This window comes from Triticum aestivum, chromosome 3A, assembly GCF_018294505.1.
Source record: "Triticum aestivum cultivar Chinese Spring chromosome 3A, IWGSC CS RefSeq v2.1, whole genome shotgun sequence".
Lineage (NCBI taxonomy): Eukaryota > Viridiplantae > Streptophyta > Magnoliopsida > Poales > Poaceae > Triticum > Triticum aestivum.
In genome coordinates this window covers 666,898,257-666,918,891 of record NC_057800.1, presented here as the reverse complement: position 1 = coordinate 666,918,891, position 20,635 = coordinate 666,898,257, and positions in this window count along the sequence as shown.

The following is a 20,635-nucleotide window of genomic DNA, read 5'->3' as shown; positions in this document are numbered from 1 at the left end:
TCGTACAGCCCATACCTGGTGGTAAAAGTTGTCTTGGGTATATCATGTTCCCGAATCTTCAACTGGGGGTATCCTGATCGCAGATCGATCTTGGAAAATACCTTAGCTCCTTGCAATCGATCAAACAGATCATTGATCATCGGTAGTGGGTACTTGTTCTTGATGGTTACTTCATTCAATCCTCGATAATCTACAACCATCCTTAACGATCCATCCTTCTTCTCCACTAGAAGTACTAGCGATCCCCAAGGTGAAGAACTTGGGCGAATATAACCTTTATCCAGTAACTCCTTAATTTGCTTCTTAATTTCCACCAAATCCTTTGCAGGCATCCTATATGGTCTCTTTGATATTGGCCCTGTGCCTGGCAATAGCTCAATCAAAAATTCAATATCTCTATCCGGTGGCATGCCTAGCAACTCTTCTGGAAATATTTCGGGGAAATCCTTCACTACTGGTACTTCCTCCTGCACAACTCCTGTTAAGCAATTTACTTGAGTCCTCTTTGGCACATGTCAGGATACATACTTGATCCTTCTCCCTTCTGGGGTGGTAAGCAAAATTGACTTACTAGCACATTCAATATTCCCTTCATACTTTGATAACAAATCCATACCTAATATCACATCCAATCCTTGGGATTCCAATACTATTAGGTCTGAGGGGAAAACATAGTTACCAATCCTTAATGGTAACCGATCACACCATAGACTAGCCATATATTCTGCTCCAGGCGAGGTTACTAACATGGGTGACCTAAGGGATTGGGTTGGCAGTTTATACTTATCCACAAATACCCTTGATATGTATGAATGTGATGCACCAGTATCGAAAAGAACGAGTGCAGTAAATGAATTAACCAAAAACTTACCGATTACTGCATCCGGCTGCTCTTCAACCTCCTCCGCATTAACGTGGTTCACCTGTCCCCTGTTGAAAGGGTTCGGCTTCTTCCCAGAGCTTCCATTGCCATTTCCATTCTGTGATTCAGGACATTCATTGGCAGAATGTCCGGTCTTCTGGCACTTAAAGCAAGTGACTTGGCTCAGGTCTTTCTTGGCTGGGGTTGATGGGTTGGTGCGGTTCTGGCCGTTGCTTCCTCCATTCCCATTACCAGTCTTGGGGCCATTGTGATGGTGCGAGCTACCTCCTCCATGGGTATGCTGAAAATGTCCTCCCGGTCTAGGGGTAAATCGTGGCTTCTGCTGAGCTCCTGAATTGTACTTTCCTTGTGCATACTTCCTCTTGCGATTTTCAATTTGCTGCTGCTTCCCTTCAATCATCAGAGCAAGATCTACCAACTCCTGATAGTTGTTGAAGGTTGCTACCATCAACTGCATGCTCAAATCATCATTAAGTCCTTCCAGAAACTTCTCCTGCTTAGCTGCATCCGTAGCAACGTCATCTCGGGCATAACGTGCTAATTTACTAAAGTCATCCACATACTGGCCAACAGTCCGTCCTCCTTGGCGCAAGTTGTGAAACTCTCGCTTCTTCATGACCATAGCTCCTACTGAAACATGGGCAGTTTGAAAAGCCTGCTGAAACTGGTCCCACGTGACAGTGTCGACAGGGAAAGTGGCTGTGAAATTCTCCCACCATGATGATGCAGGTCCTTCAAGCTGGTGTGCGGAAAACTTCACCTTCTCCGCATCCGTGCATCCTGCTGTGGTCAACTCTCTATCTGTCTTGCGGAGCCAATCGTCTGCTACTATTGGCTCGGTGCTACTGGAAAACACCGGCGGATTCAGCCTAAGAAAATGGGCTAAGTGATCAACAGGTGGTGGTGGTGCTGGGTTGTTGTTGTTGTTCCCCTGATTCTGATTCTGGACTAGCAACTGCATCAATGTGTTCTGCTGCTGGATCAACTAGGTGAGCTCCGGTGGAAAGGTAAATCCTGGGTCATGTCTCGGAGGCATCTGAGGGTTTAGAAAATATGAGATTTAAGAATAGAGGGGGTCTAAAGAGAAAACACTACCCATATGCACATGAGGCAAAAGCAAACAATTCACTTCATTCAATCAAACAAGCGCATACAATTGATCTAACTATCGCAAAAGTGCTCGGACTACTATATTTACATGGTGGACTACTACTACTGATGAGGTGGTCTACTAGAAATATTCTTCGGTCGCAAACTCCATGATATCTGCTCCAGCTTCATCAACATAGTCATCATCGCTATCATCTGGATCCGAGTCGGTGTCATCGATGATGATGTAGTCTTCGGAACGAATATCCTTGGGTTCTTCGTCTTCTTCTACCGGTGTAGGGCCTCCCATAAATATTCCAATCTTCTTGATCAGATCGTCATTCTTCTCCACTAATACTTCGATTTCCTCTTCATAATCTTCACGTGTAGCCTTGAGTTCTTCCTCCAGTTCCTTGATTCTTGTCCTTGCCTTCTTCAGGTCTATCATGTCGGCGCACATCTGGTTCTCCTGACATCGAATGTGCTGGTTTAACTCCTGGATAAAAGCTGCAATTGATCTATCCTTTCTGGTGCTAATCATCTCCTAGTGCTCATCTCGGCGCCCACAAATCTGGTAGATAGTATCCTTGAGATCATTGCAGTAGACTTTTCCAATGCGTCCCATGGCGATGTGAGCTGTCATGCTCTTTCCTAGACTTCAAGTTGGTGCATCAAAGGAAAACTCTATGGCTCGGTGACTGGCATGAATGTCCTTCCTGGAACTTGAACTTGAATCATCCCGCACTCTTCTTCAGGTAAAGTGGCGTTGTAGGTTCCGGTGAAGCTTGGTACTCCTATGTTCAGATATCTAGTGACTTCCTTCAAGTGACGTCCGAAGGGTGTATCTTCATCTGGTTGCGTGAACTTGTTCCTTGCATCCGCCATCCTAAAGAGTAGAAAAGATGAGAGGTCAGAAGAGAAGAGAGCGAGTAGTGATCTAGGTCTTTAGCTTAGTGGTCGTGTCCTATAGTCAGCATGTGCTCTGATACCATCTTGTAGCGACCAGACCTCAAACGGTCCAATCTCTGTGCTCCGGTGTCATCCCTGGATCAGTAATGGTGACACCACATAGTACTTGAAGTATTTATAACAGAGTAGCAATCACACACTTATTATATCGAGTGTCTCAAAAGAGAACTTATTACAATAAATATGGCTTAAGGCCATCTAATAACGATAACAGCGGAAGGCTTCGAAGATAAGTGAGTCCATCAACTCCAACGGCATCACTGAGTATAGAACCACGACCTAAAACTCCTTAATCATCATCTGAAAAGTCTGCAACATTAACGTTGCAGCTCGAAAACGGGTCAGCACATGGAATATGCTGGCAAGGTAATAGATAGAGAGTAATGGAATGAAACAGCTATACTATATGCATATTTGGCTGGTGGAAAGCTCTATGGTTACAGTTTTGCGTAAAGCCAATTTTTCCCTACTGCAAAGGAATAAATTTATTTAGCTATTATGGTGGTTGTTGAACATTGAGAATGGTTGACAGCATCCTCAATCCCAATTAAATAACCTCATTAAACAAACCCATCAAATTGAATTTTATAGTAACATGTTGAGATTCACATGAAAATCCAGGTACTAGATACTCAAGATGTCCATAACCGGGGACACGGCTAACCATGATTAGTTTATACACTCTGCAGAGGTTTGCGCACTTTTCCCCACAAGACTCGATCGCCTCCATTTGGTTTCTCGCACTACACGGTGTTTGAGAAACGGATAACCGAGACATAGTCTTTCAGAAGCGCTGGCACCTTACGATGGGTAGACCATACCACCTACATCCCCTACATCTGCTAGTCTACCACTGTAAGAGTTCGCACGACTTAGTCAACTATGCTAGAGCCCATAATAGCTTGTGGTTGCACACGGAAGTTTCTAGCATGAAAAATCTCATGATCCCTTTGAGCCTGGGTGGCGGTCCAAAAGAAATCAGGCAATCCTGGAATACCCAGGTACCTCAATCCACCCAGATGTGTATTTAATTTGCCACCTTAGATAAACCATTGATTTAAAAATCTCACATCAGTCATGGATATCACTCACCCAATCCACGTCTACTAGCATAGCATAGCAATAATAAGCAAACGTAGAAGTAACTCCCAAAGGTTTGATAATAAACAGGTAATAGGTACTACCTCAACTACTTCCCAAACCCACAATTTAGTTAGATCCTAATCATGCAATGTGTAAGGATTGATCTAATGCAATAAAACTGGGTAGTAGAAGGTATGATCAAAGTGTTACTTGCCTTGCTGATGATCCGAGAAACCTAGTGATTCAAAGTAACAAGCGGCGCACTCCGGGTACTCTATCGCGAACAAACAAGCATACAATAAGTACTCAATTAATGCACAGGTAAAACTCAAATAAGAGATCTAACCAGAAAGTTCAACTTAAGAACTCCGGTTGGAAAAAAGAATCAAATTGAACGAAGCAACGAAAGACAAACGGCAAAAGAAACAGACTTTGTTTACTATTCTGGATCTAGGGCAATTTTTACAGTGGCAAAAACTTGTTTGAGTTGGTTAAACGGAAAGAGAGTTTCAAGATGAAACTCCAGGCGCTTGAATCGCCTGATTCCGATAAACGAGCGAGAAGTTATACTAAAACGAAAATCGGATCAGAAATCGTGATCAGAAAAATCGCGGATTTAATCCGAGAAAAAGAAAAACGACGAACAGTTTAACGAACGAACGTTCGTTAATTGGATCTAAACGACGAACATGTTCGTTAAAACGAACGAACGAGCGAACGCTCGCTAAATAGAATAAACCAAAAAAACCGTTCTAAACAAATAAACCGCGACTTTTTAAAAAAACCGGGCGGTTTTCTTTAGAAAACCGCCGGCAACAGCGGGTCCGGCGGGTCCGGCGGGCGGCGGGGCGGCTCCGGCGAGGCGGCGCGGGGCGGCGAGGCGGCAGCGCTGGCGGCGCGGGGCGGCGGTGAGGCGGCGGCGCTGGCGGCGGCGAGGCTGCGGGGCAACGCGGGGCGGCGCGTGGCAGCGGCGGCGGCGGCCTAGGGTTAGGGTTAGGGCGCGGCACGGGGCTCGAGGCGGGCTGGGGCGCTGGCGGGCTGGCCGGCTCGGGCGGGCGCCTTATAAAGGCTGCCCCGGGCGGAGTCCCGCTCGGGTACGGCCCGGAGTCGGTTCGCGTTTTTTTATAATAACACGCAGAAAAACAAATAAAAGAAATACTAAACGGACTCCAAAAAATCCGAAATAACTTTTCCCCGGCTTCTAAAATCAAGCCGCATAGGATGAACATTTATTTGGGGCCTAAATGCAATTTTGAAAAACGCGCATTTTCCTAAATTCAAATAAAATAGCAAATAAAACCAAATAAAATCTTATTTGATTTTTTATTAAATCCTCAATATTTCTTTATTTTGGAAAAGTCATTTTATTCCCTCCCTCATATTTTTATAATAGAAATTATTGAAGATAGAATAAATAAAATCAAATGATCCTATTTTCAAAATTTGAGACAACTCAAATATGAAAATAACGAAATCCCCAACTCTCTCCGGGGGTCCTTGAGTTGCGAAAAATTTCTAGGATCAACCAATATGCAATAAATAAGATATTCAATGATGATCTAGTGTATAACATTCCAAATTGAAAATTTGTGATGTTACAGCATGTGTGCGAGAAAGACACATCGGGAGAGAGTGTGTGAGCATGTGTGAGAGACCACCGATGGAGAGTAAAACTACACGTAAAAGACTGCTCTACACATTGATTAAAGATATAAATTGTATCCAAATATTAGGATGGGATCATGATATTTGCAATTCGCGTAAGGAGCGGTCATTGATCCATCAGACATCTAGATTCTATCGAATTTGAGCATGTCTATGTTATTATTCGACACAATTGATCCACATAGTTAGTATTTTGAACTCCAGACAATGCATCGCTTTAGCAATCGAATATAAACGTGAGTATAGTTCATGTTGTGTGTGTAAAGCACATTATATACATACGAAAGTTACACAATGGACATTATAAATAGCTACTACCTATGAACTAGCATACATTTGAATTCAACTTAAGGTGGTTTAAACAAATCAAATTCAACATGAAGTCCATTCAATTATTTGAATTTCATATCATGGCATTTGTAAACCATACCTAAATTATGGGGGCACCAATCTTTGCTCTGGTTTCATACATAATAGCATATGTAGTTGTGTACAAAATAGATTCAAATTTAGCTCCTCCATTCCAAAATAATCGTAGTTATAGGATTTTCAAGTGTCAAAATTTCAAAAAGAAGCGGATAATTTAATGAGGTTTTCAAACATACAAGGTCAAATATATCATTGTATATTTAGTTTAATCTTATATTTACTAATTGGAGGCACCATTAGAGGCTCTACAGAAATCCACATCATTAAAATTAAATTAGCCATTGGATATTAAATTTGATGGTCAAGATCTATTAATAGAAGATGCTGCCTAAAAATTAACAAAAGAAACACCACATACGTACGTACTTGAATAGGATTCATCCACTCGTACAAAAAGAAGTTCTGGACCCTCCACGTTAAAGTTAGTTGCAAGGGGAAAAACCACGTCTAGGTTCTGAAAATATAAAATAAAAAACTTATCTTCTTTCTTTTAAATTTGGTGGTTAAGATCAATTAGAAGATGCTGACTCATTAAAAAAAGAAATAGAATGTACTGTACATGAATAGATTAATCCAACAAGTACAAAAAAATCTCCAAGGCCATGTCTAAGTTTATCTCAAAAAGAGGCCACATTTAAATTATTTCCAAAGAAAAACGGCAACACTACGTTCTAAAAAAATACTAAAACAACATGGCTTCTTTTCTTAAAAAAGACATGCAAAGAAGTCTTCAAACCCCACGTCCCAACAGTGTCCACATCTGAGACCGAAAAAACAAAATCAAGGCATGTACATAAAAAGAGACCTCAAGCCTCACGTCCAAGAAAAGGGAGTCTGTGAGTGATTTTTTTTAAGATCTATATGTCGGTAGCTTTGTTTAGAGTCATGAAAGATTACGATCTATTTCAAGCAAGAGAAGAAGAAAATTTGCAGCCTCCTCACGACAGCTTCTCCCTTGCCCTTAATCTGTCACTGCCTCCCAGTGTCATACTCCATGCGCTTCCAATGGTGACGAGGATGGGAGATCGGTTCCAGTGACCAGGAAGACATTGGCACCTCCCAAACCCTCCTTCTGTTCTTATATCTAGCAAAGCAAAATTCAGGCGGATGGCTTGCAGTAGCAATGCGATGGATGGATCGGCTACAGTGCAAGTGCGGGCATCACACGATCGCATACCAGAGCCCTTGGTTCTATCTCGTGCCTCACTTCTCCTCTCCTCAGCATATTTCATGCCTTCGTGGACGACCTAAATTAGAACTGTTCCTTAATATATTTGCAAACTCTCGCCAAGTTCTTTCTCGCCCTGCTGTACAGTCCTTAGAAGTACTGCATGAGATTTCCGAACAAAGCATGTGCGAACCAGATTAGTGATTGGAGCATTGGTTGTTTTTCTATAGTGATTGCAGCCAGAATGAAAATTCTAGACGGAGCTGAGAGGCGAGTCAGCAACATGGAGGAGCATGGATTGTACGTGATACTGAGGGTGACCCGTCGTTAGAGCACCCTGCAGCACAACAAGTCCCCATGCGAATCAAGGAGGATGTAGGGGCAAGAGGTACAGGATAGGAAGAAAAGAAGGTGCCCATGTGAGAGAAGGAGATGTTGTGGTAAGCGCATTTATCCAACGGTCATACAGATCCTCTAGCAAATCGGACAAAAAATTATACTACTTTTTTTTATGAATTTTGCTTTATTTTCTATGATTAGTGTGGAGGCATGCAATCGTGATCCAGTGCCGGAGAGTTTCTCCAAGGCCTTTGATGCAAGGGACAGGATACATATGATGTCTCCTGATGTTGTGCACCAGATATCATCCAATGTCTAACATAGTTTGGTCTAAATTAGTATGAAAACAGATAGAATAACCTATTGTTATCATGCACTCGTACGTATATGGTACACAATTTCTCCTAAATTTACTACCTTTTTTTGCATGATTCTCGCCGGTATGAGATATAGAGTTCATACTTACCTACATATATAGTCTATTACAAGTTTTAGAGTGGTTGGGCTTTTTTAGAACCGTTCTTTGATGTCGATCTAATGGCAGACAAATATGAAGTGCTGGGTAGTACTTCGATGAAAGTACGCGAAAGTACTAAAACGAGTGGGGCCAGTACTCGTGACAAGGTGGGGACGCGTTTTAATCTAGGGGCAGTCTAGTCCTAGGAAAATTTGCACGCACCGCCCCTCTCGTCGAATGCATAATCGCCGCCATGGTGTTACACATTCCACAATTACTCATCAGCGGCCATCTCCTCCCACTCCTCCAAGTCCACTGTAGTAATCTCCTCCTTCTTGCCGCTGCAACTTCGCTCCACTCACGCAACCCCCCCCCACCCACCCCCACCCCCTCTTCGATCGAAGCAAGAATTGGCAGATCGAGCTGATGGCCGGCGGCGAGAACACCGACTTCGTGCAGATCGCCGGCGGCGACTAGGTCAAGTTGGCTAGGTTGAGGGAGATACGTTCTTGGTTTGACAACACAAGGCAGATGAGCTGGACGACAATGGCCACTCTCAAGAAATTGACGAAGAAGGAGAGGGCAAAGCTATTCCCCCCGCCCGCACAACCGATTCACAAGATCGAGATCCTCCTCTAGGCGATGGAGCAGGCCAATTTGTCTAGCGAGTGGACCAGGCAGAGGTGGTGGGCGTTCAGATCCAGGGTAGAGCATCCACTGGATCAGGAACCCACCGTGCACGGGGTGCCGTTGCAGATTGTGCAGCCTCCAACCGAGTCACCGGAGACTCCGAAGCGCAAGATGAGGAGGACAGTGGTTGCGACCTTGCTTCCCCGCCGTTCTCCATGCTTCCCTCGCCGCTCTCCTCGTCTGAACGGCGGTGGTAGCTATGTTTCGAGTAAGCTTCCCCACTCGTCATCTTCCTACTGCCCGTGCTTACATCGTGGTGATATTGATCGAAATAGCTCAGAAAGGGAATGCTAGATAGCATTTTAATCTCAATGAATTGCATGAATATTTGAGTATATGGATTTGGAGGATGGATTATGATGTATGTGAACCCTAGGCATCATATGAACCCTAGGAAAAATTAGTAATGTTCTAGTGGTAGACACTGAAATATTTCGGTACACACCAGTAGGCACTAAAATATTTCGGAATTGCCCTAGGCAAAATTTGTAATGTTGTAGTGGTGGACACTAAAATATTTCGGTACACACCTGTAGGCACTGAAATATTTTGGTACTGCCCTAGGCAAAATTTGTAATGTTCTAATGGTAGACACTGAAATATTTCTGTACACACCGGTAGGCACTGAAATATTTTGTTACTAGAATTTCAGTACACACCAATGCACACTGAATTATTTCACTACTGCAGTTTCAGTACACACCGGTACACACTGAAATATTTTAGTACTGCAAATTCTATACAAAGTTGGCATTTTATCATTTATTTGTGAATTAATCCATGCATCATATGGCCTAACTTTGTACATGAGTTTGGGTCAATTTCATGTCTATTTATTGTTAAAATTATTGTCATGCCATGAAACACAAGACAAGTCACTGACCCAAGCTTGCAAAGATGCCATATCAATGTTGCTGATATGAATATGCATGTTTTCACCAAGTCTTGTGTCTGAATTAAAATTGAGCATTTTTTCTTGATGGTATCCATGGATCTATAACTCCTATGAATTTGCTCAGGTTGGATGTTTTGTTCTCCATCATTTGTACTAGCATTCCGTGCGATTAGATGCCATGACAAGACCCCTTTCATATTTATTTTCTTGCCTCCAACATCCCATGTGTGTTTTGCAGGAAAAAACCTGGAGTTCACCAAGCTAGCTGAAGTTGTGAGGCTGGGAGGCTGATGGTGCTGCTACTGGCTGATCCTTCTTCTTTCAGCTTCTGTTCGTCCTTTCTCAAGCCGTTGGACCAGGGCTAGTTCCCTATGTGCTGTTAATGTATTAAGTAGTTCCTTCAAATTTGTAGTATTAGTTAGTTTGAATGTGGAAGTACCTTAATTTTTAGGAACGAAATGTTGCTATGTATGACCAAGGGTTTGATACCTTAATCTTTGGATAATTAGTTATGTGAACTGTTGGATGTGGTGCACAACGAAATGCCTCTACCATTGATACTAGTTAAACATTTCGGTCCAATTAGAGACCAGCCACTACCATATAGAACAGTTAGCATTTCATACTACAACCTGGCACGTAGAAAACATCACACAGTGGAATAATCCCAGCGAGTAGACCATTTATTACCGAAAACATCACAACATGTCAGAAGTGTTTTAAGCATTTTATCATTGCAAAAACCTTAGAAAATCCATACAGGAAAAACCAATTTATTTTAAGCGGTTGTGTGGATGACAAGGGGACCCACTTGTGAGACCGATAGCAATTGATGGCAAACTGCAGGAGGTGCACGACCGCCATGTCCCCACGTGGAATGGGGACGCCCGGGTGGGTGTGTCAAGTCAAATCGGCACCCGCGGCGCCTCGGTAACTCCAAGAGGCAGGAGTAGTGCATTTCTTCCCCAAATCGGGTAGAAAACTCTCGTCCTCTCCCGAACCTAACCACCCTCTCTTCCTTCCTCACCACCTCACCACCCTCTCCTCCTTCCTCACCACCATCCTCCCTTCCTACACCTCCCTCCTCCCTTCCTACGCCTCCTTCCTCCTGTCTTCGACCGATGATGAAACGCGGCCGTGAAGATGTGGTGGATGAGCCGGAGGCAACCATCAGAGCAGAGCAGTCTGCTGCCGTGGCTGCTGCCATGGGTGGAGCGGATGAGTCCACCATAGCAGCGAAAGCTGGCGGTGCAGCGACCGATGTGCCTGCTCCCGCTGCCATCGCAGCCGTCGAGGCACCCGTCGGCGAGCACAAGGTCGGGGAAGATCTGGAGGAGGAGGAGATGAGAAGGCTGAAGCGCCAGGTGCATGACGAAATCGAAGAGCTCTACGAGGAGAACGCCATAAAGGAGTCCGATGTAGATTGCAGGAAGGGCAGCGACTTCGAGGAGGATGCCATCGACGAGCTATCTGAGGTATTACTCTATTTTTTTCATGCCATTGGGGTTTTTCTTGTTAACTAGATGAGTATCAATTTCACTTGGGCGTGCTAGTTGTACGTATGTAGGATTGTAGGGATCTAGCATAGATCTTCATGTTGGATCTGGATTTATAAATCTGATTCGAGCAGATACTCTGGCTTTTTTCATGGCATTGAGGTTTTTCTTGTTAACTAGATGAGCATCAAATTCATTTGGGCATGCTAGTTGTACGTATGTAGGATTGTAGGGATCTAGCATAGATCTTCATGTTGGATCTGGATTTTTAAATCTGATTCACATTCTGATTCCAGCAGATACTCTGTTTTTTTCATGGCATTGGGGTTTGTCTTTTTAACTAGATGAGCATAAGTTTCACAAGGGATACATTAATGAAAGAAGTGGGGTAATGAACCCAAATACAAGAAAATGTTCATGGCAGGGATACATTAATGAAAAAAGTGGGTTAAACAATGGATATATGGCAGGATTCTCATAGCTATTTCTAGCAATCTCATGTGCCACACCATTGGCTTCCCCAGGACAGTGACAACATGCTGCAGTTCCTGATTCATTTTAGTTTATGTAGATGAATTAATTTGCACACATGTTCATAGATGATTAGTTTGCAAATGGATATATGGCAGGATTCTCATAGCTATTTCTAGCGATCTCATGTGCCACACCATTGGCTTCCCCAGGACAGTGACAAAAATGCTGCAGTTCCTGATTCATTTTAGTTTATGTAGATGAATTAATTTGCACACATTTTCATAGATGATTAGTTTGCACACATGTTCATAGATGATTAGTTTGCACACATGTTCATCGATGATCCATTTAAAAATTCTATACATATTTCCATTTTGCAAAGGAAGTGATCGCTCCCTTAATAATTATGGGCTGACACTACATATCCACTGGATACCAAAAAATCAAAACATTTCATCTAGCCAATTTTCCACAGTATGTTATCTAGATGATCACATCCACATCTCTCATCAATATGAGCAGTGAGACACCCCATAGCTCCTTTACCAATTTCCTTCTGAAACTTATCAGGGTCTAACAATGTTGGAGAAGCATTATTGCCGCTGTCAGAAAGAATAATGGTTTCTTCATTCCAGTAGATAGAACAAACCCCCCTTGTGTGAAACATGGAGGAGTATAATGAAGCCATTTTTCTGATTCCAATTAGAATTACACCTGTAAAAAGTATCAAATATCATTAAACCAAGCCACTTCATGAAGTCTTTCATGTGTTAATTATGTACTACTTGTGCACTAATCTATAAATGCAACTATTCCACCGTCCATATGTATGCATGTCAATTTCTTTGGCTCAATTACGTATGTGCACATATGCCTTATTTCTAGCAAATAGATAGTTGCCATGTTACACATGTGTACTTTCAAAACATTTAATTAAAGGCAATGTACCATAATAGATTACTGAGTTCTTCTATGTGTACTAATTCACTAATTCACAGGAGGATGACGATGACGTGGACTACAGTATGGACAGCAGGCACAGCAAGAGCCGGTACACCCTGAGGCATCTGATTGCTGGGAAGATCAAGTACCGTTTCTTTGGTAAGATTGGGTGATGAGGACATCAATACCATTGTTACACCCACAGCCCCTACTGTTACATATACTGGACCAATTACTAGAGCTCGCGCACACCAATTAAATTACCAGGTACTTCCATTTCTTGGTAATGATTCTAATGTTCATGAGATTATGATGCTGCCTAAATTGGATACATTTGTTTTGCTTACAAATGAAGGGCCTAGCTTGGAGAAGGATGAACATTGGAGCAAGAACACGCATGGAGTTGATGGCATGCGCAAGGGGATCAATAACGGAGTTACAAGTGATGATTTCAGTACTTTGAAGCCGCCATAAGGAGTGCATGAAGCCTTGGACGAAATATACAAGATGCCACTTCATAATATTCGTCCATAGGCTATTCTAGGTGCTGCATCACCTTATTAATGGGCCAGGCCCATGTAATTTCGAAATACTTAAGTATAGGCTATTTTCAGAGTCCGTATGTGTGGGGAAACAAGAGTTAGGGTTGGTTTCGGACCCCACCCTCAAGGGCCACGAAATTCCCCCCTCTTCCTCCATATATACAGCCCTTAGGGCGTCGTTTAGACTTTGGGTTTTGTTTAGATTAAAAGTTCGCCATAGCTGCAACTTCTTGTACTTCGTTTGTGTCCAACGACCAGACCAAGACGTCACAGAACCCCACCTTGATCAATAAAGCTTTCATCTTATATTCGCAATATCCAGATTGCAATCTCAGTTTCTTGCTTGTTCTTCATTTGCTCGCAGGAAACAGACCCTCGTGGTCAGGTTGATCGTGCTCCGGCATGGTCAATAACCCCTCGGAAGTTGGTTTAGCGATTGCTAACGCGCGATGTCTCGCACGTTCGTAGTCGGATCGTCAAGGTCGACTCCCACAGAAAATGATAGCCACCATCTCATCGAAACATCGGGACACCTTAGCCTCTATCAAGTGGTATCAGATTTCCAGGTTGTTTGCTGACGTCTTTCCACAAGACGTGCCACCGGGATTACCACCTATTCGAGGGATTGAGCATCAAATTGATTTAATTTCCGGTGCTTCGCTACCCAACCGTGCACCATACCGTACCAATCCAGAGGAGACGAAGGAGATTATGCGTCAAGTACAGGAGCTGCTCGACAAAGGTTATATACGCGAATCTCTTAGTCCTTGTGTTGTTCCTATTATACTAGTGCCTAAAAAGGATGGCACGTCGCGTATGTGTGTTGATTGTAGAGGCATTAATAATATTACTATTCATTATCGTCATCCTATTCCTAGGCTTGATGATATGCTTGATGAATTGAGTGGCTCTACAATATTCTCCAAAGTTGATTTGCATAGTGGATACCATCAAATTCGTATGAAATTGGGAGATGAATGGAAAACAGCATTTAAAACTAAGTTTGGTTTATATGAGTGGTTAGTCATGCCTTTTGGGTTAACTAATGCGCCTAGTACTTTTATGAGATTAATGAACAAAGTTTTACGTGCTTTCATTGGACGATTTGTGGTAGTCTATTTTGATGATATACTGATTTATAGCAAATCTTTGGAAGCACATTTGGAACATTTACGTGCTGTTTTTATCGCTCTACGTGATGCATGTTTGTTTGGTAACCTTGGGAAGTGCACCTTTTGCACCGACCGAGTATCTTTTCTTGGCTATGTTGTTACTCCACAGGGAATTGAAGTTGATAAAGCCAAGATTGAAGCTATTGAGAGTTGGCCGCAGCCCAAACCGGTCATACAAGTGAGGAGTTTCCTTGGCCTCACTGGTTTCTATAGGCGTTTTGTGAGAGATTTCAGCACCATTGCTGCACCTCTCAACGAGCTTACAAAGAAGGATGTGCCTTTTGTTTGGGGTACTGCACAGGAAGACGCCTTCACGGTATTGAAAGATAAGTTGACACATGCTCCTTTACGCCAACTTCCTGATTTTAATAAGACTTTTGAGCTTGAATGTGATGCTGGTGGAATTGGATTAGGAGGTGTGTTATTACAAGATGGCAAACCTATTGCATACTTTTCTGAAAAATTGAGTGGGCCTAGTCTGAACTATTCTACTTATGATAAAGAATTATATGCTCTTGTTCGGACTTTAGAAACATGGCAACATTATTTGTGGCCCAAAGAACTTATTATGCATTCTGATCATGAATCATTGAAACACATTAAAAGTCAAGCAAAACTGAACCGTAGACATGCTAAATGGGTTGAATTCATTGAGACTTTCCCTTATGTCATTAAACACAAGAAGGGTAAAGAAAATGTTATTGTTGATGCATTGTCTCGTCATTATACTATGCTTTCACAACTTGACTTTAAAATATTTGGTTTGAAGACCATCAAAGATCAATATGTGCATGATGTTGAATTTAAAGATATATTGCAGAATTGTAAAGAAGGTAGAACATGGAACAAGTTCGTCGTTAATGATGGATTTGTGTTTCGTTCTAACAAGCTATGCATTCCAGCTAGCTCCGTTCGTCTTTTGTTGTTGCAGGAGGCGCATGGAGGAGGACTAATGGGACACTTTGGAATGAAGAAGACGGAGGATATACTTGCTACACATTTCTTTTGGCCAAAGATGAGACGGAATGTTGAGCGTTTTGTTGCTCGCTGCACTACATGTCAAAAAGCTAAGTCACGACTCAATCCTCATGGTTTATATATGCCTTTGCCTGTACCTAGTGTTCCTTGGGAGGATATATCTATGGACTTTGTTTTAGGTTTACCTCGAACAAAGAAGGGGAGGGATAGCATATTTGTTGTCGTGGATAGATTCTTGAAAATGGCACACTTTATACCATGTCATAAAAGCGATGATGCTGTTAATATTCCTGATTTTTTCTTTCGTGAAATTATTCGCTTGCATGGTGTGCCAAATACTATTGTTTCAGATCGTGATACTAAATTTCTTAGCCACTTTTGGAGATGTTTATGGGCTAAGTTGGGGACTAAACTGCTTTTTAGTACTACTTGTCACCCCAAACTGATGGACAAACTGAAGTAGTCAATAGAACATTGTCTACTCTGCTTAGGGCTGTTTTGAAGAATAATAAGAAAATGTGGGAAGAATGCTTGCCTCATATTGAATTTGCTTATAACCGTTCATTGCATTCTACTACTAAGATGTGCCCTTTTGAAATTGTGTATGGTTTCCTACCTCGTGCACCTATTGATTTGTTGCCTCTTCCATCTTCAGAGAAGGTTAATTTTGATGCTAAAGAACGTTCTGAATTGATTTTAAAAATGCATGAGTTAACTAAGGAAAACATTGAGCGTATGAATGCTAAATACAAACTTGCTGGAGATAAGGGTAGAAAACATGTTGTGTTTGCGCCTGGAGATCTTGTTTGGTTACATTTGCGTAAAGATAGATTTCCTTATCTGCGCAAATCAAAGTTAATGCCACGTGTTGATGGTCCTTTTAAGGTGTTAGAGAAAATAAATGATAATGCATATAAACTTGAGCTACCTGTAGATTTTGGGGTTAGTCCCACTTTTAACATTGCAGATTTGAAGCCTTATTTGGGTGAGGAAGATGAGCTTCCGTCGAGGACGACTTCATTTCAAGAAGGGGAGGATGATGAGGACATCAATACCATTGTTACACCCACAGCCCCTACTGTTACATATACTGGACCAATTACTAGAGCTCGCGCACGCCAATTAAATTACCAGGTACTTTTTGTTTCTTGGTAATGATTCTAATGTTCATGAGATTATGATGCTGCCTAAATTGGATACATTTGTTTTGCTTACAAATGAAGGGCCTAGCTTGGAGAAGGATGAACATTGGAGCAAGAACACGCATGGAGTTGATGGCATGCGCAAGGGGATCAAGAACGGAGTTACAAGTGATGATTTCAGGACTTTGAAGCCGCCATAAGGAGTGCATGAAGCCTTGGATGAAATATACAAGATGCCACTTCATAATATCGTCCATTGGCTATTCTAGGTGCTGCGTCACCTTATTAATGGGCCAGGCCCATGTAATTTCGAAATACTTAAGTATAGGCTATTTTTAGAGTCCGTATGTGTGGGGAAACAAGAGTTAGGGTTGGTTTCAGACCCCACCCTCAAGGGCCACGAAATTCCCCCCTCTTCCTCCATATATACAGCCCTTAGTGCATCGTTTAGACTTTGGGTTTTGTTTAGATTAAAAGTTCGCCATAGCTGCAACTTCTCGTACTTCGTTTGTGTCCAACGACCAGACCAAGACGTCACAGAACCCCACCTTGATCAATAAAGCTTTCATCTTATATTCGCAATATCCAGATTGCAATCTCAGTTTCTTGCTTGTTCTTCGTTTGCTCGCAGGAAACAGACCCTCGTGGTTAGGTTGATCGTGCTCCGGCGTGGTCAATAACCCCTCGGAAGTTGGTTTAGCGATTGCTAAGGCGCGACGTCTCGCACGTTCGTAGTCGGATCATCAAGGTCGACTCCCACAGAAAACGATAGCCACCATCTCATCGAAACATCGGGACACCTTAGCCTCTATCATTGGGTGCCCTTTCTATTGCAAGGTGATCGGTGGCGGCATAGATGGCATGATCCAGCATGCCTTCAGCACTGGCAATGGACATGGTAAGAAGCATAGTGCCAGTACTCTGGCTAAACATGCGGCCTACGCACGCTTCCTCGAGATTGTCAAAGTCAATGAGCCCTACAACATGCATTGAAGAAGGGAGAGAAGTGATGTGCTGCTAGAGTGCTGATGCTGCCCCAGGACCGCCGTGTCCTCTTATGTTATCTATGTTTGTTTGTTGTTCGACTCTAAAACTGATGTCCTATGGTGTGTCTGAACCTATGCTGAGCGGTGGTTGATCTGCCGTTTATGTTAAGAGTTTGCTGCTACTTTGGTTTAGTGTTCCAAGTTGTTAATACTATTTTGGTGATGCATGTTAAGCCTTGTACAATGCTAGATGCTTAGGGTGGTGCTTAGAAAAATAAACAGGGTTTTTCTGAAGCACCGATGCCTGTTTCTATAGGAGAGACACCTAGTTATGCGTCTACCCTGTACAAATAAGCACCTGTGCTTAAGAAAAGCCTGGTTTATTTCTATAAGCAACTCCCCTAAGCACCTTGCATTGTACAAGGCCTTAGCAACTCAAGTATCGTACGGTGGCCTATGTTATGGTTGCTGTGTTATTCTGCCGTACGGTGATGCATTCTAGGAACTCTAATAATATGACTATGGTAGTTATAGCTTGGCATGACTATGTTTAGTGTATAACTCAGCATGTTCCTGCCATATCTATGAGCAGTTACAACTGAACTATGCATTAATTTTTGACAAAATTAAAGCATGCAAATGATTGCCGATTCCACCTATTGCCAAATCAAGCTTTGTACTGATGATGCATTAGATATTGCAATAAGTAGAGGATGCTCATGATTGCCAAAAGTACATATTTCCACTTTCTGATAAGAACTAAACGTGTATCAAATGATGCTAAAGTAGAGCATGAGCATGAGAATGTATCAATGCATTAGATATTGCAATAAGTAGAGGATGCTCATGATTGCCAAAAGTACCTATTTCCACTTTCTGATAAGAACTAAACGTGTATCAAATGATGCTAAAAGTAGAGCATGAGCATGAGAATGTATCAATGCATTAGATATTGCAATAAGTAGAGGATGCTCATGATTGCCAAAAGTACCTATTTCCACTTTCTGATAAGAACAAAACGTGTATCAAATGATGCTAGAAGTAGAGCATGAGCATGAGCATGTATCAATTGATGATCAATTGATGCTACCTATTTGTGTTTGAATGGGATCAATAAAGCTGGTGCTGGTTTATGCTCTCTGCGTGACCGTGATGGTAACGAAGACACTTGGTTGGCTATGGTCTTGCTGTCAAATTTAAGTTTCAGTTCTTCAAGACTCTTTGTTTTTGCTGCTTGCTCGGGATCGACTAGCTTTCTCGGGTGTCCACGTGCTCTCTTCCTTTTGGGGGAGTTGGGTGCACCGGTATCCTTCTGGGAGTTGGATGTGTCAGGTTTGTTGGAACCATCAGGATTGTTGACTAATTGTACATCCTCTTCTGAAGCATCAGGTAGAACTGCTTGCTGGGCATCCTACACCTCCTTCTGTATAAGAGAGAGTGCTGTGTTAGTTCTAATCATGAGACTTATGAAATAAATGATATATTCTTCATGTAGCGCTAACCGTTGTGGGGAACTTATATGATTCGAGACGAAGCGCATTGCAATTTGAATGCAGTAAGGCTGTACATATTTTCCACCTGAAAATATATATCCTTGCCTATATTGGATAACCGACACTGACGTCAGCATAGCTTTCAAGCTAAACAAAGTACAAATTTAAATTAGGCATTCAATTACCTGGTTCAAAATATTGGTCATTTCATCCCCGTTCCATGACAACATGTACTGCAGTGTCCAAACCGCACAGGAAGTCCTGCGATGTTTAGTTAAAGATCAGTAATCTTATTCGTGTATGCAAATAATAATTTATGAGGCCATGCGTACCCATCGGTCTGTTGTGGTATGTTCTCATAGCGTTTTTTGGTCCATTCGGCAAAATTGATGCTCTTAGCTGGTGATATCAACCCTTTCTTGACAGCTTCATCAATGCAGAACTGAATCGAGTCCACCTAGGGTACGACGAGTTATACATAGGGTTAGGTACTTTGTGAGCTCATGTTCCATGCGGATCAAAAGAGGCAGCAAGAGAACACTTACAAGAGAATCTTCCTTGGTCTTGTCGCAATGATAATTCACGGAGTTCAGAGTCTGAATTTCTTTTTTGTCAAAATTAAACATCATTAACATCCAATGGTTTTGGTGTACATTCAGTGGGACATGCACCTGCAGTAAAATTTGGGTTGGGTTGAGAACTGAAATTTGTCGTGTACAGTGTGTACGTAAACTATGAAAGTGTGGAAAACGTGTACCTTTCGGCGCCCTACAAATTTTCCTGCTACACGAGCTAACCATGAGGCTGCACGTCCAACAGGAACCACCCCCTTCATTTGTAACAGCTTTTTGGTTTCTTGAGGGGATATGATTGAGGTAGTATCATTCTCAATTTGGCTAATGCGAGCATATGCCATAATAACCTACCAAATTTTCAATCATACAATAATAAGACAGTTGTTGCAGTAATGATGTAGAATAGAGTATAATGGGCTTACATCACCATAAATGTATTTGTCGTCCAAATTTCGCTTCAGATTTTCTGCTGTGAGGGAAATGTCTCTGATTCTAGCTATTTCAACAGGGTCGTATGTTCCTCGGATGTAAACGGCTGTCTCTATGTCCTCATCCGTGAACTTGTAATCATTACCAAAGACAGGCTTCATCGGAGTTAATTGTGGTTCCTCATTGTTTTCCGTCACGTGTCTTGCACTTGGTGTACTCGAAGTCCCTGTCGTGAATTGGCTAGGCCTAGGAGTTCCTGTCAGGGATGAATTGCCCACATTGACTTGATCCTACAATGAACAAAGGTAGTTCATCATTAGTTTGTTACTTTTAGATATTGATGTGTTGGGCCATATTGATCACCTGCATGCCTCCTTTCTGTGACACTGATTGTCGGTTGCTTGTAAATTCGTATTTCAATTCATGTAACATTGCAAACAATAATGAACATGAAGGAACATATTCATAAAAAATACAAAATGCATAGTATGACATACATGGAGTTCCCTCCTTAAGTCTTTAATTTCGTCCTCGGCCTTCGACAACCTAGGATTAGTGCCAGTTTTAGTCTTCATGTCGATCAAGTCTTCGCCTAGAGTCTGGTATTTGACATCTAATATGTGCTCAATTTCCATTAACTTCCTGCCTACCTTCTTTTCATGATCAGCAATGCGTGCATTCATGACTTCAACTACCATTTCAATCTGTGTAAACAAAATAAAACCCCGTTGATAACAAT